The sequence below is a fragment of the Accipiter gentilis genome, chromosome Z, assembly GCF_929443795.1.
Source record: "Accipiter gentilis chromosome Z, bAccGen1.1, whole genome shotgun sequence".
NCBI classification, from domain to species: Eukaryota; Metazoa; Chordata; class Aves; order Accipitriformes; family Accipitridae; genus Astur; species Astur gentilis.
The window spans coordinates 78664328-78688179 of record NC_064919.1 but is presented as its reverse complement, the minus strand read 5'-3'; the positions used below and the strand labels follow the sequence as shown (position 1 = coordinate 78688179).

At 51.4% G+C, this 23852-nt stretch overlaps 1 protein-coding gene across 5 annotated transcripts in view; it reads left to right on the top strand.

Moving 5' to 3' along the window:
- The window catches only part of CNTFR (ciliary neurotrophic factor receptor), a 212790-nt gene that overhangs the window by 83060 nt on the left and 105878 nt on the right, over positions 1-23852 (top strand). The gene's annotated exons all lie outside the window — the stretch shown is intronic.

Sequence of the window (23852 nt, the reverse complement as noted above, 5' to 3'; positions counted from 1 at the left end):
GCTAGCGGTGCCGCTGCTGCAATTCAGGCGGCAGGGACCTGAGCTCTGGGGGAGGATGAAGGTTATGAATTCAAGTCCTTAAGCGTGTCCTGTAATCCCTTTTCTGGCCCGGAGGAGCGGCAGCCTCTTCAATTACCAGGGCACGGAGGGCTGCAGGGTATGCATTTCCCAAAGGCCAGCCCAAGGCTGCAGGGAGAGCAGCCAAAAATACTCAGCTTATTTGGGCGCCATGGGGACTCGCCTTACAAGGCTGGAGAGTAGTTCGTTAAATAAAAAAAAAAAAAACAACCCACCCCAGGACCAGAGGCTGAGTTTTGCATGCTGGGGTGGCAGGGAAACAACCCACCCCGGGACCAGAGGCTGAGTTTTGCATGCTGGGGTGGCAGGGAGGCCTCCGCAGGCTCCTCAGGGACAGCTCTGCCCCAGATGTGCATGCACAAATCTCCCTGCTCTTGTCCTGGCCCTGCTGTAACACGGCTCTCCTGGAGCCGATGCTGTTAAGCCTTTGCCCTCTGGGGCCTTGGGCCAACATGGTCTCAGCTTAGAGGTGTGTTGCAAACAGGGGATGCTGCTGCTTTTGAATGGGTTTGGGGAGAGGGCTTTGGTGCTGCACGATTGGATGGAGATTTTCCCCCAGCTGGCGCATGCTGCAAACTTGCTGTGTGCTTGTGGCAGCGCCCGGCTCCACAGCTCTTTGGGCCACTTTGGTAGGGAACAGATCTATCAGGCCACCCTGCAAACCCATGCACGAAGCTGCCGCAGGAGGATGGGACAGCTGGAGGTGATGGGGAACACCTGCAAGAGCCATGTCCACCAGCCCTGTACAAGCTCCACCGCTGAATACCTACATGTGTGTATTTTTGCAGGAGGTAGGAAGGTCTGGACGAGTGCGGCGTATTTTCTACTCAGCACTTTGCTTAGGCCGTCCTTTATTTTTCTGTTTGTTCTCTCTGCCTTCTCTGGCCCTTCCCTCACTCCCCAGCTGTGTGAGCACAACCTGCTGCCGCCCAGTGAGACCGGTCTGATGCTACACATCCCCCTGGGCTGGGAGATTTCCCAGGACTGCCTCCCTCCCTGCCCACCTGCGCCCTGCCTGGGTCCTTGTGGGTGCGTTCACACAACCATCCTCAGCCCTGGTACCCCAAAGCAGCAAGAGGCTGGGAAGAACAGCATCGAGATAAGGAAATTAAGCAGGAGAGGCTCTTTACGGAGCAAGGGGTGGAATATTCTCCCCGTCTGTCACTGGGGATATCTGCTGTGCTGCGATTGGATAGAGGGTGCTCAGAGCATCCTCCAGAGCTTGTGGGAAGGAGCACTGGGAGCTGGTTTAGCGCTTTGCTGTAGGTCCATGCTGTGATGGTCCAGCTAGGGCCAGGACCAGGTGGGCCCTGGATTTCCCTCTAAATCCAAAATGGGGCTCAAAACCCATGGAAGAAAACCTGAGGACAGTTATTCCTGCAGCTTAGCCTTTCAGCACTGTACAGGGTGAGGGCCTTACGGCCATGGAGCACAGGAAAGCAGCAGCCACACATGGAGACCTTGCAGAAGGGACTGGCTGTGTTTCTCCTGGGAGGTGGTGGGGCAAGGGAGAAGACAAGGAGTCCTAACTCATGCAGGCACACCAGTATCCCTCCCTCAGCACCCTGGAGATGGCTAGGAAGCTCACCGGGGAAGGCAGTACACAGGAAGGATGGAAGAAGAGTTGCTCAAACCTCCTCTTGGTCAGTAGGGAGTGAGGGACTCCTCTCCGCAGGGAGCTTGAGGCAGTTTCCTTTGCAGGCCAGGTAGCCCGTGGGCTAGCACCGCTGACCCAGAGCTTTCAGCCTTCTGCACAGGCTGCACCATGCTCCCCTGTCTGCCTTCATCTTTCACTTACCTGCCCAAGCGTTGGCCCCCTGGATGTGGTACTTGAGGGTTAATCATTAAAGTCTCCCTCTGGCAGCAGCTGGGCTGCAGAGGCTGGTGCTGGAGACAGCAGGATGAGGCTTTCCCACTCCGGTGGTCTCACACCATCTCCCTAACCAGCAGCAATCCTGGCAAGAACGGTTCAGCCACTGTTCCCTGACCTGGGAGCAGCATCCAGCCCTGCCTCAGGGCAGGCAGCTCTGGCACAGCCAAACGTGGAGCAAGGTGGGTGGGTGGCGGTGGTGGGGTGTGCTGGGGTCCAGGGTGTTTGCAGGCAGGTCCTGCCAGGGCAGCCAGGAAAGTCCTTTGCGTGTGGGCTGTATGCGGCGGTGTGCACCAGGCTTTGTGTTTGGACGTGCAAAGGGACACGCGTGTTCATACATGCACATGCTTGGATGGATGGGGAGGATGCCCACACCTTGCATGCCCGGGGCGAGGAGGTGGTCATCTCTGCTTGCAGCCTCCTTGGGGGGACGGAGGCGCACACGTGACGGTCTCTGTGCCTTGCACGCCGTCCGTGTTGATCTCATGTGCTGAAATTCTCGCAGGCACCCAAAGGAGTCATCGAGCTGTGCGCCGATCACTGCACACTGCCAAAATCCTCTGGAATCTGCTCCCCTGCGTCGCCCCTTCCCAGGTCAGCGGCGGGCTTCGCGGCAGCAGGTGCTGAAACCCGTCCCTCCTTGCGACCTGCCTCCCTTGCTTTTCCAGCACATTTTCTGGAGGTCAGTCGTCCCCTCCCCGCCGCTGGATTGCTTTCCTGCCCCTTCCCACCTGCTCTGTCCACCCAGCAGCTTTTTTGGAGCTGGGGAGCAGCTATGGGGGGGTCTTGGGGGGAAACATGAGTCCGAAGGAGAAACCAATCCTATCCTGGCTGGGGATGAAATCTTGGAAACACCGTGCTCTGATCCAGCGGCTCTCGAAGAACCAGGGCTGAACATGGCACTAGCTATTTCTGGCCACTGGCGGCTATTCCTGGCCCCGACCCCAAGGTCGGTCCTTTTTCCTCGCCTCCTTCCCCGCGCGCTCGGGTGAGCTCGGTGCGACGTGCACGCTCAGCGAGCTATAAATAACAGCAGCCGTGGGCGGCCTCCGGGAAAGGCATTGAGGGGAAAGCATCCCCGGCTCTGCGGGCAGCCGGGATCCCCTGCCCCAGCCCAGCTGAGGGCAATGGGGGGCCACCTTCCCCCTGGGGGGAAGTGGGATGCTGCAGAGCCATCATTGTGCATTTTCCATGGGATTTTGAGCCCCAGAGCCCCGCTTTTTCCTGCAAGCAGCCAGTAGGGCTTTCGGGCTGAGTGATTGCTCGGCGATGGGTTTATTTTTTTAATATCCCTTGTAAGCAGCTCAAGCTGGACTTGCTGCCCTGCAAGGCGCCTGGGTTGGGATATCTTTTTTACTACAGATCTCTCTTTTCCTCTGGGAAGGATTGAGCAAGCCGATGGATGGGGCAGAGGGAGCGTCCAGGCGGAGGCAGCTCCACTGGAGCCTGCATGCGGCCACAGCCTGAAGTTTCCTGAGTGCTTTTCTCCTCCTCGCTGTCCTTCTTTCCTTCTCCACACCCTCACTTCTCCACACTATCTTTCCCCCTTTCTCGTGTTCTCGCCTTCCCTCTCCCTCAGTTCCCCTCTGTGCTTTTCATCCCTCCGTCTTTCGCTCCATTGCTCCCCCGCGCTCCCACGCCCTCCCCTCCCTATTCCCACTATTTTTGCCCTCCTCCTACCCTATCCCCTTTCTCTCCTCGACGCTCCCCCCCGGCCCCTCTCTGCAGCAGGGTACTGTCTTGCTCGGCAAACACCAGCTGCCTTGTTTTTCTTGCGGTGCAGCAAATGTTTCCGCAGCGCTGTGGAGATCACGGGAGCCGCTGAACAAAAGGACCTTTTCATTTTAGCAGCGGGATGGAGAGCAACTGCGCTGCTGGCCTGAGAGGTCAGCACTCAGGTGGCTCCTGTGCCTACATCCAGCCACCGCACTGGCGTGAGCACCGTTCCCCCCATCTCCAGCCAGAGAGTGGAGGGGGAAGCCCGGTGGTCTCAAAGTAGCTCTGGGTTTATTTGGAAAGACCCAGCTTGTTTTCGTTTGTTCCCCCTCCCACCTCTCCTGCTGCAAAACTGGTGTAATTGGAGCAGGAAATTAAACATTTGAAGCGTTAACGTGATAATCTGCTGGTTTAGGCTTTGGGGGGGGGGGGGGGCAGGGAGCTGGAAGCTGAGTGCGCTGCTGCTGCCCAGCATGCCGGGAGGGAGAAGGAACACGGCGCCAGCGGGGTCTCCCTGGCACATCCCACCCTCTTGCCCAGCCAGGGAAACCACAGGGAGGGCTCTCCTTCAGCTAGCTCTGGCCTCAGGTGGTCATGAGGCTCTTGGTTAGGATGGTTGTGTTTTTCCTTTGGTCCTGATAGCCGTGCCTCATGCCCGTGCTGGTGGGACCAGGACCAGTGCTGGTGTGTGGCTGGACCCATCACCTGTTATGAGTTTCTCAGTGCTTTGCTGATTCTGGTGGTGGACAAACTAGCCAGGGACCTGAGCATGTCCCACATCCCCAAGGCCACGGTTTGGGAATGTTGAGGCTGGAGAAGAGAAAGCGCAAAAAAGCTGTAAGCTTTCAGAGATGCAAAAAGCTCTCTGGGAAACCAGCCCTCGTGTCCCTGGAGCAATAAACCATGGGTGTAAAATGCAGTGAGGGAAGTTCAGGCTGGGTGCCAGGAGAGCTGAACCTCATGGGAAGGGTGGATGGATGTCCAAACTGACTGCCAGGCAAGTAGGTTCGAGTCTCCATCTCTAGAGACACTGAAGAGCTGAGCAGACCCACATCAGGATGGCTGTGCCAGGATGGTCCCAGAGGTGGTGGAGGGTGCATTGCTCTGGGTGTGTTTTGGCACCGGGCAGGCAATGGAGAACGGGTGTCCCAATGCCTTCCCTGAGCTCCTCAGTGGTCTATAAAGATGGCAGGCATGAACATATTATGTTTTTTTAATTCCTTTTTTATGTCAGGCTTGGATTGTCTAATAGACGCTTGCATTGTAATTTTTTACTTTAATAGGAATCATTTGTAGAGAGATCTGCTGAGTTCAGCATCCCAGCTAGAGCTTTTGCATTATCGAGAGTCACTGTCTTTGCAGATGGATGAGTTTCAAGGATTTCTAAATACCCAGACCTATCTGTCTAAACAAAAGTTCAAATGCTGTGCAGTTCACTGGTTCAGAGCAAATGTCAAAGAGGCAGGACTGGGCTGTTGCCACTAAACAAACCTCTGTCCCATTTTCTTTTGCACTTTCCACAAAATCCTGCACAAATTTGGTGTGACCAGCCCATTTCTAGCTACAGGGAGATTCTAACCAGCATGGAGCATTGCTGCGGGGTTTTTTGTTCTGCTTGGGCTTACAAGGGTGTTGGGGGGAGGAACAATGCCACAACTGCTATAAACCCCTTCCCTTTCCAAAAAGCGTTTCAGGGAGGAGACTCATGGCCTTGCCTGAGGAGCATCAGGCTCCATTGGCCTGAGGTGCTGGCAGAGTTGATGCCTTTTCCCAAGGATCCTGGATGAAGGTGGAGGTTGTCCAACGTGCCCCCTTCTCCTGGAGCAGGACTGGACATTCTCTCCATCACCCCTGTGGATGCTTGTCTCACTTTTCCTAAGTAATACCGCAAATGGGGGCTCCAGAGCCACTGGCTGCAGAAGTGGGGTGAGCTCATGGTGTGTACCATGGGTTTCAATGTGCTGCACCCTCTCTGAAAAAAAAATATGGTCGTTTGCAGACAGGGATGTCACCAGGAGATGCCTTGGGGTAGTGTTTAACTTTTGGCCTGACCTGATGCCTTTCTCCCTTTGCTGCAGGTCTGAGGATAGGGAAAGGGGACTGTGCTTTCCGTAGTGATGCCTGGGATAAAAATGCCCACAGTGATATTTGTAGCTGAACGGTGAGGTGGTATCTTGGCAAGGGCTCATATGCACAGCTTTTCATGTCAGCATGGACATACTTGAAGCCTCCAAGGCTAGATACCATCTCCAGATACTACTTGGTGCTGATGGGCACAACTGGGTGAATCCTCTGCCTCTTCTCTGCCTGGTCCAGGTTGCTGATGAACTGACGGAGGGAGAAGGTCCCCTCCAGGTACCAACTCCTCACAGGAAGGCTTTGTGTGATGGAGATAGCAGCCTGGCGTGGGAGACGGGAGACCTTTTTCCCTGACACCTGCATATGGTGCGACTTCGGCACAGCCTCTCGCGTCCGGTGTTTTTTGTGTGTTTTCCGAGGCGTTTTGTGTTCGCTCCTTGGCCGGTGCTGGGAGGACTGGATTGGAAAGGAAAGGGATTTTCATACTTCATCTTTTTCTCGCCGGGGCCTGAAACGTGAGCGCCTCCGAGGCGTTGCCGAATGAGGTGGTAATGTGTTCATCAGCTGGGAAATCACTGGACCTCAGAAAAATGGGGAGGGGAGAGATGGAGAGACGTGCAAGGATTTGTGTCTGCCCGTCCACCCCTGGGCAACCGTGGTTTTAGGATGCAGCTGGTGGATGTGCGGAGCACGGTGTTGAGGAGCAACCCAGTGGTGTCAGGGAAGGTGAAGACTCTGCCTCAGTTTCCCCATGCTGGCTGCCCTGGAGAGCCATGTTGACACTGCGTTCATAGTGGTACCCTGGAAGCGGTGCTCCTTGTGAAGGGTTGAGGGAGACATGTGAAGAGAGAGAACCCAAGTCAATAAATACCTAAAATAGCACTAAGAGGTGCAGTGGAGAGCCTGCCTGCTGCAGGACATGGGTTGACCCTTGGCTCTGCCCAGCTGGGACCAACCTCCTGTGGGGAACAGGTCACGTTTTCCTGGCTGAATGCAGGTTTTGTCCATAAGACCTCGTGACGGCCATGGTGGCGTCTCCCTCAGCCTTGGTGCTCTTTCCCTGGCACGGCCCTTCCTACACTCAACACCTGCCAGTGCCACCATACACTTATGAGTCTTCTTAGAAATCAAAGCATTTAATTTGTGCTCTTAACTCTCCCTAGTTTGGGTCTGAAGGATGCTCAGAGGTGACACAGCCCAGGAGCTGGCTGTGCACTGGGCACTACGTGTGCAGAAATAAAGCAGCTTCAAGTCTCCTTTTCAGTTTTGTGGACTCTTCTTCTGCCCTTGCCATTTTTGAAGAGCATTTGCCAGCTGTCTTTCGTTGCTCCCTGCACCTCCTTCCTCTTCCTGTTTATCCGCCTCCTTTGTAAATTAAAGTCTAAAACTCTGCTCTTTCTCTACATCTCATCGCTTTTATTGCCCGTCTCTGAACAGAAACCCTTTTCCTCTGTTTTTTTATGCAGGATATCCAGGATTGATCAGAGCATTCCAGGTCAGGGCATACCGCTGAGTTACACCATCACATATTTTATAATCCTGGGTCTTTATATGTCACCTAACATTTTGTTTGCCATTTTAGCTGTGGCCGCAGAGCAAAGGCTGACATCACTTTGCTGGCTGTTTCCAGCTAATTTAGACTGCAGCAATGTGTGTGATTAGCTCAAAATCTCCCTTGCAGCGTGCAGTGCCTTGCATTTATCACCACGCTGGGCTTCCTCACTGCCTGGCACTGCTGTTCACTTCGATGGTTTCCCCTATCCATCATATTCTTGATTAGCCTAAATAACATTGTCACCTGCCAGTTTTTCCTCCTCGTTGCTTGGCCCTCTTCAAAGCATTAATAAACAGATTATAATGTGCTAAGCCTCATCCAAAACACCAAGGTGCAGAGAGCTGGAAATGCCATGCTTGGTCCAGGCTGCTTTGGCTGCCTAATAAATTCAAGGTCTGAGACATGAAGAAGGTAATAGTGAAAGGAGACAGAGAAAATACTGTTGGTTTTATTACAAATAAAAAGTGTTTCCGTTTTCTGACATGCCTATGACTCTGCCCCATTCACTTTATGAATGGTTAATACCGGTCTGCATAACCAAAGGTGCTCTTGGTGTTAATACTTTGAAATGCAACCGTTGTGCATTTAAATGGCAAGGGCCTTTTTAGGGAAATACTTAGGAGTTTGGTTTCATGGGAATAGCATAGTTTAATATGAAAAAAGTGTAGAGTATTATTGATGTGTGATATGGTAAAATTATGTATGTGGACATATGCTTGCAGTTAGATCAATAGATGTTATTAATGTGTAGCGATATCATTTTTATGTTTCTTTTTTCCAAAGGGTTTTGTGGTTAGCTTATATTTTGAGCTTATTGATGAAAGAATAGTATTTATTTTGAAAAGTCAATGATTCAAATCAGGACAATTTTTTTAATGGGCTGTAACTTTTAAGCAGTGTCATAAATTTTCTTTGTCATTTACAGAAGTATTTCCCTTTGCATTCAAGTTGAATGTGGCAGTCTGCAGGTCAACAGCTCTGGTTTTCCCTAAGGTAAATTCTGGAGATGATGAGCTGGCCTCTTTATGGTGGAAGCAGCTTGCAACTAAAATGCCTTTAAAATTTGTATTATTGGGAAAGGAAGCAAGGGAGAAGTGTTCACAGCCATGTTCACAATTTTCCTATGTATTGCCCATATTGAAATAAATATAATTCTTAAAGAGCATAGGAAACGTGGCAGAAATAGCACGTCTGTGCTCTGGTTTGTAGCCTCCCAGCTTCTTGCAAGCAGCTGCTGCTCTAGCGGCTGCATCAGCGTCAGCAGACCTGCTCTTCTTGAAGGTCCCTTCCCTTCTGCAATCAGGATGGAGTTTTTGCTCAAAAAATGTGCCCTGGCAGTGACTTCTGCTGAGTTTTACTGTGTGAAAGCACCATGAGAGTTGAGTCTTGTGCTTGCTTTAACCAACTGGTTGGTGGTTGTATTGGGCAGCCTGCAATTGCAGTGCTGGGTGGAGGAGCAGCCAGTTGTTCCCTCTTCACTTTCCCGGCTTTTGTTGTTTGTTTTGCTTCTAACTTCACTGTGGAGAGGGTGGGAAGTGCACTGCAGCTTGCCTGCTCCCAAAAAACTCTGCATAACCTGCTTTGAAACGCTGGCTGGGAAATAGGAGGAGAGCACCCGCCTTCATGGGGGTGCCCTATGGGTGCTGTGCCCCCTCCGCCGGCTCCAGCTTTTTTCTTGCCTCAGGCAAGCTGTGCCCTTCATAACCCTGAGCAAAAGCTGCTCAGAGATGGGAGAGTTGCTTGATTGGTCTTATTTGTGTCTTTGCACCAAGTGGGACCAAGTTTCTGTTCTGACTCTGAATTCAGCTTGCATCCCTGCTCTCTAGACTCCTGCCTCACCCCAGAGCTGTCAGGAATATTTGTTCCTCCAAACCCACCATTTCCCCTTTGAGAGGATGGTGGTAGCTTTCTTCTGCTCTTATTTTGCTCAGTAAATAGGATGAAAACAGATGAGGTCATTGGTGTCTATACAGGCAGATTTGGCCTCCATTTTCTGTTTACTAGGACTGCATTAGTTATGAATAATGGCGCGTCAAACTACTCGCTCCAAGCAATTTATTCATGGGATTTGGCCCCGCTTGCTGTCTGAGAGTTGCCTGCCAACAGGATCTGATTTTTAAAATACACTCACAAACACGCAGCCGTTTGCCCGATCTGTTTGCAAACATATCTGGGCCTCTGGGTGCTGAGCAGCTGCTCAGCCCCGGTGTTGAGGCCGCGCAGCCGGGCTCCAAAAATCACCTCCTGGGGTTTCAGTTCGCGGACAGGCAGCGGCGATGTCCTTTGAAGCAATTAAAAGAGATGGAAGGCAAGAAGTCATGGGAGGTTTTAAATAGTCTTCCTTCTCTTTTTGCCTCAGGGGACTTGATTATGTGAAGCTGGAGGCACACACGCAATCCCAAACCTTTGAGACAGGATTCCCTCCCCGACCCAGGAGAGACCGCAACAATTTCTAGCTAGTTTCTCGACGTCTGGCAAATTCTATGTCTAATTTTTTGCTCTGTCACGTCCCTGCAGAATAACCATTGATTTATATAGCGGCTGAGTCCAAAACAAATGCTTTTGCTGGATACCTGTATTCTCTCCAAGAAAGGGTCCTGCTCCCCAAACTTGGATAAAAAGGCCAAAACCAAAAAGAAACCCCCAGTTGCTGTGATGTTGGTGGAGAAAGGAACACAACAGCCCACATGTGATGGGAGGCAACCATGGGTCAGCTCTGCTTGCCCGCTGCCAGTACAATGTGCACCACGCACTGCTGTTTTCCAGGTTATTGCTTGTTTGATTGATTGCTTAATTTGCGCGCTTGTGTGATAGTGACTGTCATGCGATGGCTCTTTTGTCGTGCTGGACTGAAGGATTTTATTCTTGGGAGACAGCTCAGGCTCCAAGATGCTTCCCGAGAATGCTTGGGCTGATGTTCCCATGGGCCATATTTGGAAATCCCAACTGTTTCTGCTTGGCCAAAAGCACCAGTTGATTTTAAGGGATGTTTTGTTTGTGTTACAGTGTGAGTTTCTGGCCCCTGATGGTCTTGAAGGAAAAAAAAAAAGATTCCCAGCTCACAAGACATTTGTGCTAATTAAACAGCGGGGGATTTGCTTCTCTTCACTACGGGTTTGTTTTTTAGGCTTCTGTCAGGCTTTTTGCACACAGATTTCCACAAACCTCCTTGCGATGGGTGGTAGATGTCACACAAAGTTGGGCAGATTTTTTCTGCCTGAGGTTGGTGGGATGAAGACCAAAGATGAAGGATGTATTCCCAATACCCGGCTCCCATCGCCTGCAGTTCCAGATCCCCTCCATCACCTATCCAGAAAGGAGGCTCCTCAGTTTATTAGGGGGTGATTTATGCCAGGAGCCTGCCCTATGTCCCTTGCACTGCTGCCTCTCTCCCTGGCTATAGAGGGATTTGGGGAGAACTGCATCCCGGCCAAGACAGTGAGATGGATGCACACCTTGCCCTAGGTACCACACCACAACTGGAAGTCTTATTTTTTGGCCTTTTCTAGCCTTTTGGGCAGGGAGAAGCAGACCAGGCAAGGTTGAACCTTCTTTCCCCTTCATGCCCATGGTGCAGTCTTAGAGTGTTTGCCCTCCCCACCTGGGAAGTCTGTAAATCTAAAGCCCAGTTTCATTTCCCTCCTCCTTGAAGTTTGAATGATTTGTCCATAAAAGCTCTAAATTCTGGAGCCACTGGTGAACTCGGGAATCCCCCTTCATCCCAGGGAAGTGAAGCAGTCCTTGGAAGGCCATGGATGGACTGGTCTTTGGCAGTTAACCTCTGCTTAAAGCCTGCTGCTGGGGGAGCAGGCTGGGTGCTGCGGCAGGAGCCCTGCTCAAGCTCTCTGCCTGTCCCGGGCTCCCCTCCCACCGAAACCCAGCGGCTTTGTCGAAGGGCAGCTCCAGCTTCCAACACTGATCATGACACACCAAGCGTGGACCGAGAGGTTGGGGGGAGCCCAGGCATGCCCTGCTCCGCCCATGCCTCTGTGGTTTTGCTCCGTTAATCTTCCCCAGTTTCATTTTTGGCTGTAGGGAAACGTGAGAGGGGGTTTGGGTGGAAGAGGATTGTAATCCAGGATCCTCTGGATTGTAGTAGATGCCCTGGTGTTGTTTGAGGCATGGGGGACCACAGGAGCAGAACTCCAGCTCCCCCCGATTTGGAGCAAGGAACTAAATCCCATGGCCCACAGCAGGGCAAGTGCCTGCTGCTTGCTCCAGCAAGGTCTCTGTTTTCAACCATGAATTCCCCTCCTTCGTCCAAGAGATTTGCCCTGAAATACCTCCCTTCCAGGGAATCTGCAGGATTTTTTTTCTCCCCGTCCTGTGCAAAATCACACAGTCAACAAAATCTTTTCCAGCGCTAATCCTCGGCTATGCAAGAGGACTCCTCTGGCCCCGCTGTAGTAGGGGAGAGACAGATGTTCAGCAGATAATTAGCGCAGTTGTGCAGCACCTTCCTGCTCAAAGCCTGGATGCCAGAGCCCCCAAGTAAGTCGTTGCGTGTCTGCCTGCATCGCTTCACGCTGCGAGACCTCTTTGGAAAACTAGAGCTAATGGGACTTGCTGCTTCAGGAGACACTGTGCTCCCCAGAAAAGTCTACTCTCGCCCTGGTTCCCAGAGCCATTTCTGCTTCATTATCCATTTAAGCACTGCTGAGCTTCTCTGAAGCCGTTTTCCTATGGCTTATCCCCCAGAAAGGGCTTTTTTTTTTTTCAAGAGGTTTTCCAAAGTTAAGGGTTAAGTTATAGAACAGAACCAGCTCTCTCCCGATGAGGACGGCAGCACTGAACACAAAGGGAAGTGACAATCTCAGCACAGGGCAGGGAAACACTAACAGTTTCTAGAGCTTTCATTTCCTGATGACATTTTCGAATGATTTTCAGAAGCAGCCAGAAATGACATAGGGTGATTTCGGTTGAAAACCAGGGGAAGAGCCCTGGCTCCCACTTTAACAACAGACGTGATGCTGGGTTGCAGATCCTTTGCAGAAACCCGGCCCTGTGCTGAGCAGGTGGCTGCCTTTCGCATTTTTCCGTGGTGGTCCTGAGGTCCATCATCAGCTTAGTCGTTTCTTAGTAATTGGATAGCATGGGCGTGATGGTAACCCAGGTCATCTGCAGGACGCTGGGGTGCAGCTTGGGGTGTGTGCTGCCAGCCCTGTGCTCCCAGCGGGACTCCTCGACATCAACATGTAATGACACCTGTAAGGAAAAGCTGGCAGCTGCGGTGGTTGGAGGTGCTCACCCTGTTAGAAGCATTAGACCTTCCTGCAAAGACCCCGAGAGGTTTTCGTGACTCAATTCCCCCTGGCTGGCAGGGAGTGAAGGTGGGGAATGCTATTCGGGTTTCCCAAGGCAACAGCATCACCCCCTGAGGACAGGCACCCGCATCCCGCCAGGGATCAAGAGGACCTGCCCAAATTACCCCTGTGGCATTCCCCATCTGCCTGTCCCTCCTGGAGTCTGTTTGTTTTCAGACTGGGATGGTTTGCAGAGCCCCTGCTCCCCAGTTCTGGCTCCCCGATACCTGCTCCCCAGGAGGGAGTAAGGCAGGGCTGTGCCTATGGTGGCTCATCAGGGGTCTGATGAGAACTGGCAGCTCATTGCATCCATGTGAAGGCAGCCTGGCACTGGGAGACCAACACCAGGGTACACTCCTTTAACACGCTCACCAGCAAATTTAATGTCACCTTTTAAAACTTGGTTATTTATTCAGGCGCTTGCTTTCCATGTGCACGTGGGATGGGGTTGACCTGAGAGGCGGGCGGCCATGCTCGGCCCCAGCCGTTGGAGGAGTCTGCAGGTCGGCGAGTGGGATAGCAACTGGAGAGCCCGAAAATGGAGCCAAATCGCTTATCCTTCCTCTGTCCTCCTTTGGGCAGCCTTGTAGCTTGCTCAATATTCGCTCTGCAGCACGAACTGACTCTGTACGCAGCACCTAGTGCTGTGAGATTAGTCTTTTGGGGGTTTTCTTTGTTTAAAAGAAAACCTTTCAACAAAAAAAGGGTAACTTTTGATGCATATCATTCTTCCCCTCTTGCATATGTTCATTTTTGATTCAAACACACTGTCGAAACCTTTCTTCCCTCACAGAGCAAAATCCCCTGGAAAAGAGCAGAGCCTGCTTGTGTGCATTTATTTTTACCAGATCTTGAAATAATTTGTGACTTAAAAGCAGGGAGGCTGGGGGGGGTGGGTGTGTGGAGGAAAGCCTGTTCCTGATTGAGGCCGCTGAGCATTACTGTGATAGAACCAAAAATAATAAGGTAACGAGCAGCTCTAACCTTAGCTTAATTAACACATCGTTAAGATCAAGTGCACAGAGAGGTAGCAGCTCTGTGCCGCTGTGCCTGGCGCACTGCTCTTACGGCTGAACTGGGAGGCTTGGCGACCCAAGATATGCATTGCAATTTATTTCTTCTTTAAGTGTTTGTTCTCTAGCCCCAGTGAATAACCTAAGTAATTTCTCCAGGGGAGACCTGCGACACGCTCATAACAATTTTCAGGTACAAGTGGGAAGAAGTGAGCAATGTGAGAAAGGGCTGCATGTGATGAGGGGAGGGTTGCTCAGAAAGATGCCTGGTGCGAGCAGGTCCAGATCTGGATCCTCGGCTGTTGAGAGCATTCAGGAAAATGGGAGATGACTGAAAGCTTTTAGTGCCAGAGCTATTTGTTGACGTCCGAGGCAGATCGCTTTCTGATCTCATCTCCCCTTGCGCTGAGCTTGGAACCAGAAAGAGAGGTAAATGGGTCAAGATTCCCAGGAGGGCAGTGAGAAGGGCCAAAAAGCAGGCGTCCGCAGGGGGAAAACAGTCGATTTGGCAGGTCTGGAGTTCATTGAGAAGTTATTGCTTTGGAAGGCACAGGAATATCTGTTGGGAGTCATAGAAGAGTTATTGGTGTTGGAAGTTATGATGTAGAATTATGGTGGAGGATATAGAGACCCTTATAGAAGCTCAGCAAACCTGTGAATCCATCTATCTAAGCACCCTCAATTCCCACTGAAATCCTCTTGGAACAATAATAATCATTTAACAAAGGAAATGGTTTTTGACCCAGACAACTAAATGCATTTCCGCTTAGTGCTTCCCAGCCCTCGCCTGATGCTCAGCCGTGTGTTGAGGTTGCCTGTTATTTTCCCAGACATCAAAGGCTTTGAAGGAAAAAAATGCAACTTAGGAAAAATTGATTGTTTGCCATGAAAATCTCCCCTGAAAAGAGCAGTCTGAAGAACAATTAGCCAGAGGCATGTGAGCAGATTGCAAAGCAAAAACACAGCATCGGGGCATGAGCAAGGATTCCCCTGGGAGAGGTGGTGCAATGCCCTGCTGGTACAGGAGCAGTTAAGGAGGATGAGGGCATTGCAGAGACCTTAATTGTTTCCTTTAGTCAGGTTTTGTTTCAGCAGGTATTGGAGGGAGATCCTATCCCAAGCGAGTGCTGGCAGGAGGGAATGGATGAAACTCTGAGCTTTGCTCTGCCTTTGGCATGCCAGGTCCTGTTTAATATAATAAAAGCCCAAAGGGCACCCTTCCCTGGATGGAGGGACTGATCTGGTGTTGCCCTCTCTCCTTCAGTGGGGGAGTTGGGGCTCTGAAACACGGCCTTTCCTATAGCTAAAGGTGATGGTACACATGTACCACTGCTGATGGAGATCTGTAGCCTGGACACCTACATGGACCAGCTGTCCTGCTGCAAAGCCCTGGTTAGGTGATGAATATTTAAAGCTAAATGATAATTTTGGGTCATGAAAGCTGACTTTCTGCCTGCAAGCTGCCACAGCTCTTCCTTGATGTTGAGAGGGATGGAGAAATAGATCCAACCTAGTGTGATTGCATCTGTAGAAGACATCGCGAGCGGCTGGGAAGGACCTGAGTCCCCCTGCAGTGCCAATGCCATGGGGCCAAGTGCCAGCGCAAGTTCATTTTACCTTCACTAGCTCATTGCTTTATTTTTTGTGTATTTTGGACCCAAAAGAATGATTGTTCTGAGAAGGGATCAATAGCTCAGCCGAGCGTCCAAGTTATTAACTCACAAACAAACAGCGTCGGGGCTGGTGGGAGGAGGAAGAATGTCAATTTTCTGTGCAAATGTTATTGCAGGGAGAATTCAAGGAGTGTTTTATTTAGCAAATCAGGGCTATCAGAGACAGCTATTCCCTTGCTGGGAGAAGGGGGGGTGTCAGGGAAACAAATTTTGTACCTGGTAAAGTGTCTCAGGGGAGTAGACTTTCAGGCTGAGGGTCAGTCTAAAGGGACCAGATGGGGTGGGATGTCATGTGTGAGAAGGATTCCTCTCTTTCCCTATCCATCTGCCCATCTAGCTTTGCTCCCACCAGTGGAAAGGGCTCTTTGCTGAGTCCCCTCTCTCCCCTTGTAGTTTTTGGGTTGTTTGCCTTCACAAAGGACATGAACCTGCCCTGATTTTTTCTGTAAGGGAAAAAAAAGGGCTAGAGTGTTCAAGCCAACCTCCCTTGGAAGTGGGTAAAAAAAAATCAGGAGTCACCCCCTCAGTTGTGCTCATCACCCTTAGAGCTACCCACAGGGCATGTCAGAGGGCTGTGCCTCATCCTCGTTTGAATCCTCATCCTCTTCTTGCCTAGTCTGGTGTGCCAGTGCTTTACATCGCCTCACAGCGTTTCAGTGTCGCTGCCTTGTGCCCGTAATGAAGAGTGGCAGAGGGCTGGCGGGCCGGGCTGGCAGCTGGGGCTGTCCCAGTTCTTAGCAGATCCAGCCATGCATTAAAGTCTTTGAAATCCCAGCCTTTTTCCCCTGCTATCTCCAGTGTCGGCAGTGACTCAATATGTAAAAAATATTACCAAGGTCGGAGCTTATGCTTTGAAATCTCAGCTGCCACAGAGGAGGTGGTTTTGCAACACATAAAATGCAGTTGGTATCTTGCCACATCCCAAACTTGCAATGTACCGTGCAATATGCTCCCTCATCTGACGTTTAGGAAGTAGATGGAAAAAATCTCTATTTCATCCCCCTTCACTCAGGTTTGTCCTGCAGCTATACCTTGCAACAAAACCAGGGAGGATGAGGTTGGATTTTTTTAATGTTGTAGTACAGATCTCTCTTATCAAAGTTTTTGCAGCCTGTGTGCTTAAGCTTTATCCTGCGAGGGTATTGCTGTGACACTGAAGGGCACTGTGAGGGCAATGGTGGGAAATCCCAAGCCTGCGTGCTTGGGGTTAATCACAGGGTGCTCTCCGCAGCAGCGTTGCCTGCCAAGCTTGCAAAACCTGGTGTTAGTGTCAGGGAGTGGGTGCCCGCAGCCCCTGGTGCCATCCCTTCTGCCCCTTTCTGCACGGGAAGTTGGGTGCTGATTTTGGGACAGCAATTCATCGCTCTGACCCTGTGTGGGTGCAAGGGGAGGGAGGGCTGGCTCATTGCAGCCACACCTGCCCGCGCAAGCCCCTCGCTCAGCACCCCCAAGCACACCCTCCTCTTCTTTCTGCTGGTAAAACCCAATGGATGGCAGGTCCTCAGGAAAACAGAGCCTGACGTTTCCAGGGAGTGTGCAGCCGCTTTGCCTTTACAGTCCCGTAAAAGCAGAGTGGAAAAGCACCCTTCTACTGCCATGCAGCCACCTGACATTTAAGAAAATGGTGTGTGATTAAGGCAAACATCTGCCAGAGGTGGGTTAGTCCTGCATGGTCTGGGTCTTCGATACCTCCGTTTCCATGACCCCACTGGGGGTCTGTGGGTGTATTGGGCAAACCCCTGTCTGCTGCAAAGAGGTCTAGCTGCAGCAGTGCAGCACAGCCTGGGGGCTTCATTACCCACAGAGCAACCCCGAAGCAGCCAGCCTGTTTTGGGGATTGAAGGTTGTACAGTGCTGATGCTGTTCATGTGAGTAAGGCAGAGGGGCCTGTTGCTCCTGGACCCAACCATTGCTCCTCCGCTTGCTGAAGCCCATGTCTCAAGCTGGATTTTTAGGGCCTGATGTCCCTGTTGCTGGAAGCAATGGATGTCATGCTCTTCCCATGGCCAAGCCCACTTGGCTGCACCATCATTCCTTTATATACCCCTTGCACACAAATCTGCATGTCCCAGGCACGCTCCTGTGAGCATTGCAGTGTCTTATCTGCTGATGAAAAGCCTTTTCCACAGCTAAAGGGGGAGAAAATAATGAAGGATGGCATTGGCTTCATATCCAGCAAACTTATCCTCGTGCCGGTTTGCAGTACAGCATCATGCTGGGCTCCTATAAGGAAGTGCCTGAGGTGGGTGATGCCTTGCTGAGCAGCAGCTGTGTCCCAAAAGGCAGTTGTCTGCAGTTTTGTGTCGCATTTCTCACTCCCAAAAGCTCTTATTTTCAAACACAAGCTGGTAGCAACTTGCCAGCTTTGTGCCCTCACTCATGTGCCAGAAGAGTTCTGGGGGGTTTTGCAGGGCAGAAGAAGCTGTGTAGAGCAGGCAAAACAGAAAAAAATTTTGCCCTTGAATGCAACAAGAAAATCTGGCCATAAAACCCAACATTTTATTCTACACGCAGCAATTTCTTAAAAAATAAAAGAAAAAAAAAAAGAAGACTAAGCCCTTCGTATTCTGCAGAGCTCTGGTCCCAATCAAATAGCTGGACTGGGAGAAGAATTAGAAAATGGGGGAACAATCTCATGTTAGTCCATTGGGAAAGTTAATAGACATTTTCCATCCCAAGTTTGTAGGATTCTGGGCTTTTCGCAATAGCTGCTCCACTTAAACCGCAGCTCTGTGCATTGCCTCGCTCAAACTGACGGCTCCTTCCCCTGCAGCGGCCCCGCTTGCCTCATTAAAGCTCCCACCTTTCCGCTGCTCAACTGAAAATCAACAAAGGGAAATTTAGGCTGGATATCAGGAACAATTTCCTCAAGTTGACTGTGAAAGTGCCTCCAGGGAAGCAGTGGAGGCTTCATTGCTTGCAGTGTTTAATGGGTTTCCCATCTCAGCGTGGGAGGGAGGGCAGCCTGGGCTTGGAGCCATCCGAACAGTGCTGGGCATCTCTGGCTGCAGGTGATGGTCTTGCTCTTTTTTTGAACATTTCCCTAGGGAGGAGCAGAGCAGGTTGCTGCTTCATCTTCCCTGCCACTCTCACCACAATGCTGCAAGTGTGTCAGTGTGGTGGCTTTGCCCATTAATACACCCTGAGATAACTCCCTGCCTGGGAGAGTGGCCCACGCGTGTTTTGCTTGAAACAGCGTGTGCTCTCTAGCTGTCCAAAAACTGATTTCAGGTGAGAATAACTCCACACATGTGCTGGAAGAAGCAGACGCCTTCGTTCAATGACTTATATCCTTTCTGCGTCTCATCGTCGGCCCCACGTTTGCTGGAGGGGTTTTTTGCTCCCAGTTTTGCTGTCCCAGTTCAGCTTGTCCTGGCTGTTCCCTGTGTCAAAGTAAGCCTGTGGCTATACTGCTGGGTATTGCTGCTCTGGTATTTATTATATGGCTGGGAAAGTGTTTTTCCAAACAGGGCGTGGGGTCCAGCAATATGTCCCAGCAGGACAAGTGCATTGAGCATGGTGTCTGCTGGATCTTGGCAGCGCATTGCATCTTCTCTAAAGGACTAACACTGGAGAGGCTCCCAAAATATTCTCTCTCTGGGGAGGCTGGTTGTGGCACATCACTGGGTTGGACCTTTAATTTCAAACCGGGCTTTTAAGCTGATTGTGTCAATTGGAAATGCAATGTCTCGTGTTGATTCCACTGGTCCAAATTAAGGGGGTAGAGGGGGTGGAGAAGCTGCTACTTTTCTGAGGTCAGTTTGAATGGAGCAAACTGTGAGCTCCCGGAGGAAACGCTTGATGCGAGTTTATCGTGGATGATGCTTTGGGGAAGAGGAGGCCTGGGAAAGAGCACGCATAGGCAGGGCTCACTGGTCATTCCTGGCTGGCAATGCAGGTAGGAAGGGTGCACAGGTAGGTGGCTGTGAATTAGGGTGAAGCAAACGTCCTGCAGAGCTAAGCTGAGAGGGCAGCTTGCAACTCAGGCAGCATGAGAGATGGGAAGAAGAGGTGATGAGGAAGAAACAAAGCCCTAAGGGGAATTAAACCCTTGCCCAGACTCCTTCAGCATGTTGAGAAACTCCTTGGAGACAAGTGGTGTTGAGGAACAGGGTAAGTAAGCATCTCGCAAGGATGTTTGATCTCACCTTGGATCGCTCTTAGCCCAGAAGCCTGGTATGTGGAAAGGGGCGAAGAAGGACCTCATAGTTTAGCAACCCATAAACATACAGTTGCTGTTGCAGGATCTTCGAAGGGAGAAGAAGACACATTTGTGGTATGAGAGGGAGATGAGTGCTTTGGCGGTTCCCTTTCCTCATGGTGCCATGCGAGCATCTTATGGCTGCTTGTGGGCTTATCCCTTGCAGTGACCTTGTGAGGCCGTAAATACGATGGAGAGAGAAACCCCAGGGCTTCTGGGGACCATCGGTTTGGGGTGTTGGCACGTAGTATCCCACAGTGATTTTTCTGGGTCGCACATCCTTCCCTTCCCACTCTCCCTCCACAGCTGGTGCTGAACGAATGCAGAGGAGGACGTTTAATCCTTTCCTTGAATAATTTCATAACCTAAGGCTAAAGGCTACAGATGAGTATGGCCTGTGGGGGACAGGGAACAATCGAAGGACCTGGTCAGTGTGACAGGCAGTGGTGTCAGTGCAGCAGCTGCCAGGCTGTTTTAAAGCAGAGCCCTCTCTAGATAGCTTTTAAAAACGTACGTGATATCTCACAAAAACATGGTCAGGGTGTGGATTCCAGCTGTGCACTTCAGAGATTTCCGATCTTTTGTTTCCCGTGCATGAACCCAACGCACTAATCTGCAATTTGGGGTCTGACTCTGCTCTTTGCTCCAGCCGGCGGAGCTGTGCCGGGAAGTGGGACGCCACGTGTGACCCGCAAGGGCTCGGCAGAGAGCAGGCCAGGAGCAGTGAGGGGGAAGGGGAGCAGGTTGGGCTTGATTTCCGTGGCTCGGTTTGCAAAATGCTGTCCTGCCGTGCAGGATGCTGCTGGGAGATGGGAGACCCCCTTGGATGCTCTTCCAGAGACCGGAGATCCTTGCAGCAAGCTGCTGCCCCCACAGTGCAGTAGAAACAAGGTGTCTGGGCTCCCATGAGAGGAAAGCTGCCACCGGCCTGAGTGCAAGCTGTCTCTGAGTAGGGGCAGAGGTGGTGCGGAGCACAGGGGTCCCATTTTTATCATGCATCGCAGTGGGGGTACCTTTCTGCAGGCTTTCCCTCCACTATCGTTGTTCTTAGCACCTTCGAGATGGGCCCTGGGTGTCTGTGCCCTCCTGGGCGCAGGGGCTGCTTGTGGGCTTCCCGTGGCATCACTGGGGAAATCCATGGAGAAGGATGGATAAATGCATGCAGCCCAGTGCGGAAGCCAACACCAGCAGCAGCTGGGTCAGACCCAGGGTGTACAAGCCATGCAGGCAGCTGGGTAGACAGGCCTGAAGAGTTTCTTTGGAAGAGGAAGCCAAGGCCATGTAATGCAAGCAGGGCTGCTCCTGTAGCGTGCTGTGGGCTGGGAGCGATTCCCTTTGGAGATCCCAGACCCAACCCTGCAGCCTTTCCCCAGGCTTTCTTAATTTCATCACTGTCTTTAGGAAAGTCAGGATTTCCTTTGTGCTGGCTGTCATGAATGCACCTCTTGCAATGGAAGTGACATTTGTTTTCTGCAATGGCCACACTTTGCCCTCCCAGAGCCAGCTGAATTCCCGCTAATCCTTCCCTCCCTCATTTCACACATTTTTTCTTCATTCTGCTCCTAGACCACATCGCTTTGCTAAGCGTCATGGTCAGCAGCAGGTAATTTAAGCACACATCTGCTTGCAATCTGGGAGGAAGGAGAGAGGCAGTTTGTCTTTGTTAGAAGCCTGCTGGTCGTGGCTGTTTGCTTACCTGGTAGCATTAAGGCTTTTTTGTGGTTCTGTGGGGGCCAGGTGGGAACCAGGGGTCAGATAGGATGGGGGCAAGGTCCCCTGCTCTGGTCCCTCGCCCAGGGGTATCATTGGGGATGTTTGATCAAGGCTGATGGGCTGCAACCCAAGTTGAGTGCTGATACCTGCCAGGTTTGGCTGTCCCCATCTCCCCTCCCTTTCAGTCCCCTTCTTGTGGTCGGCTGGGCTGTCAGCCTTCCCCCATGAAGGCTTGCCATCCTGCTGGCCAATTGCCACTGGGTGTTACAGACAGAGAAGGCCACTGGAGTCAGTGGCTGGGTCCATGCCCTTGTTTCAGGAAAGTTCTGGGCTTTGGGTAGCCTCCCTGTGGATGAAGCAAGGGACACAGGATGAGCAGGAGGAGGTTGGAGCTGTTGCTGGGGCACGGGAGGATTAAATGTGACAAGCCTGTAGGATACCAGGGCTTGTCTCCTGCCAGTGCTTCAGGGCAAACTTATTTCAGCAGATCCTCCAACTGCTGTTGCTATTGCTTCCTTTGGGTTTCCTCTTAATGCATGGACCTGCTTGGTCTATTTTTGGAGCCCCACTCCCCACCGGCAGCAGACACATGCCAGGGCAACCGCGTGTTGGAAAGGCTGAAGGTGGGTATATCAGGAGATACTGCTGGTTTTCCTGGGAAAATGAGGACACATCCCTGCGTTTTTCCAAGGAGCCGGAGGAGTGGAGCAGTCTTGCAATGGTTTCTCTGCTACCAAGCAAGATTGGGGCTGTGGAAGGATGCTATGACCCTGAAACACTCCTCTCTGCATGCACCCCTTGCAGACCTCTCCTTTCCCATTCAGTCCTTGCGACTAGTTTTTAAATTCATCGAAGCCTTTCTTCATGTTTTGCTAAGTTTAGGCTGTTTGCCTTTTCCCTCGGTGTCCCAAAACAGCTGCTGAATGAAAGGCAATCGTTTTCTGATATTCAATACCATAAGCAGGAGTGATTTGAAAATGTGTTGATTCCTTAGACTGTGGGAAAAAGACCTGTACTGCTGGCAAAACTGGGCTGAAAAGTAACGTGGGGTTTTTCAGGGTGGGTTTTTTTTCTTTTTTTTGATGGGTTCATGGAAAAACAACTCATATTTCTTCATTGCTTTGAATTTTCCCTGGAGGCTTCCAGGGGACTGAAGTCTTGTATTTCTATACACTTGTTTGCAGAGACGGCAAAATGTGGTGAATTCACACAAAAGCCTTGGATTTGGCAGTATTGGAAAAAGGGGATCTGCGTAATGCCCTGAAGCATCGTTCTTACAGCCCATGAAAGCCAGATATCCCAAGGGGAGCCCGATGCCAAAATTAGCTGAACTCACAGCCACATCAGTGGGATGAAGGGGCTGTCCTGTGGCTGGTGCCGGAGGAGTTGTGCTTCCCAGCCCTTGCTTTGACACAGATGTTTTGTGTCACACTTGGATCTGCTGGCAGCAGCGACTGGGCTTTCCACTCCCTGTGCCTCTAGGGCATCCATGAGGGAATTGCTCCTGCCATCAGGCTTGACCCTCCTGGCCAAGTGCAGGGTGAGATGCCAATACCCAGGCTCGGTCTGGATGCTGTGCTGAAGGCTCTGCGTGGGCTTTCCTCCATCCAGCCGGCAGCCTCAGGTCCTCTAAAGATTGCGTGTTTGAGATATGTGTAATATTAGTTCGCGTAAATCACATCAAGCCTATGGCTTCCAGCGCTGCTGGCTTGGGTTCTTGCAGACTAGCTTGCTGTCACTCAGCCGCGGGCTGTCTAGGTTAGCTTAATGAGGAAGCCAGACTAAGATGAAATAATTAATGCAGCTGTAGAGTGGAGATGTAGGAGTCTTCGGGGGATAAGGGAGCTGGCCCAAATCTTCCTCCCCAACCAGAGCGCTCCAGGCCTTCGTGAAGGTTCGGAAATACTCCATTTCCACTGGGTGCCGAAGGTGGGTCTGTGGTCCTTCCAGCCCAGGATGCTCCCGGGACCTCTCCGAATCAGCTGCGTAGGCACAGGGGTCTGGACTGGGTTCAGGGCAGCAGCTGGGCTGGGGCTGTGAGCTGAGAGCATCGTGGGGGGCCGTAGATGTTTTGGGAGGGTAAAAAACCCATGCTAGAGGACAGGAGAGTGGTGGCAGGCTCTAGAGGATGCTCTGCTGTTGGGATGCTCTTCTTGGCCCCAAGACTGGGGAGATGGGCCAGACACCTTCTCGCTTGGGGCTGGCCCCGCTCTGCCAGAGTCAATGGGCAGTGTCGAGGGAAGGCACCCACTCCCACTGCAAGCTCCTGCTGCTCGGCATGAGCCCGAATTAAAGCAGGTTTATTTAGCAAACCCGTTCCAGGATAAAGCTTTTGATTTATAGGCACCCCGATAGCGCTCCAAGGAGGACTTGTACAACTTTAACTGCATTTTCTCAGCATCACACCAGCCCAATAAAAGAGAGTTCATATGCGCTGCACAAATTCTCACTTCCAATATAAAAAAGGTTTTATGAGACTGGAAGTCTCGCTGGCTCTGCGGGGCCGGGTGTATTGGCGGATACTCCGCATGACAGACCCTCGATTCCTCTTTGAGTTGTCAGACTTCAGTAGCATTTACAGCTATTTAGCTATCAAATTTTATGTGCGGCTCTGAGAGAAATGTGTCTTTTAAATACTGCTCTGTCTCATA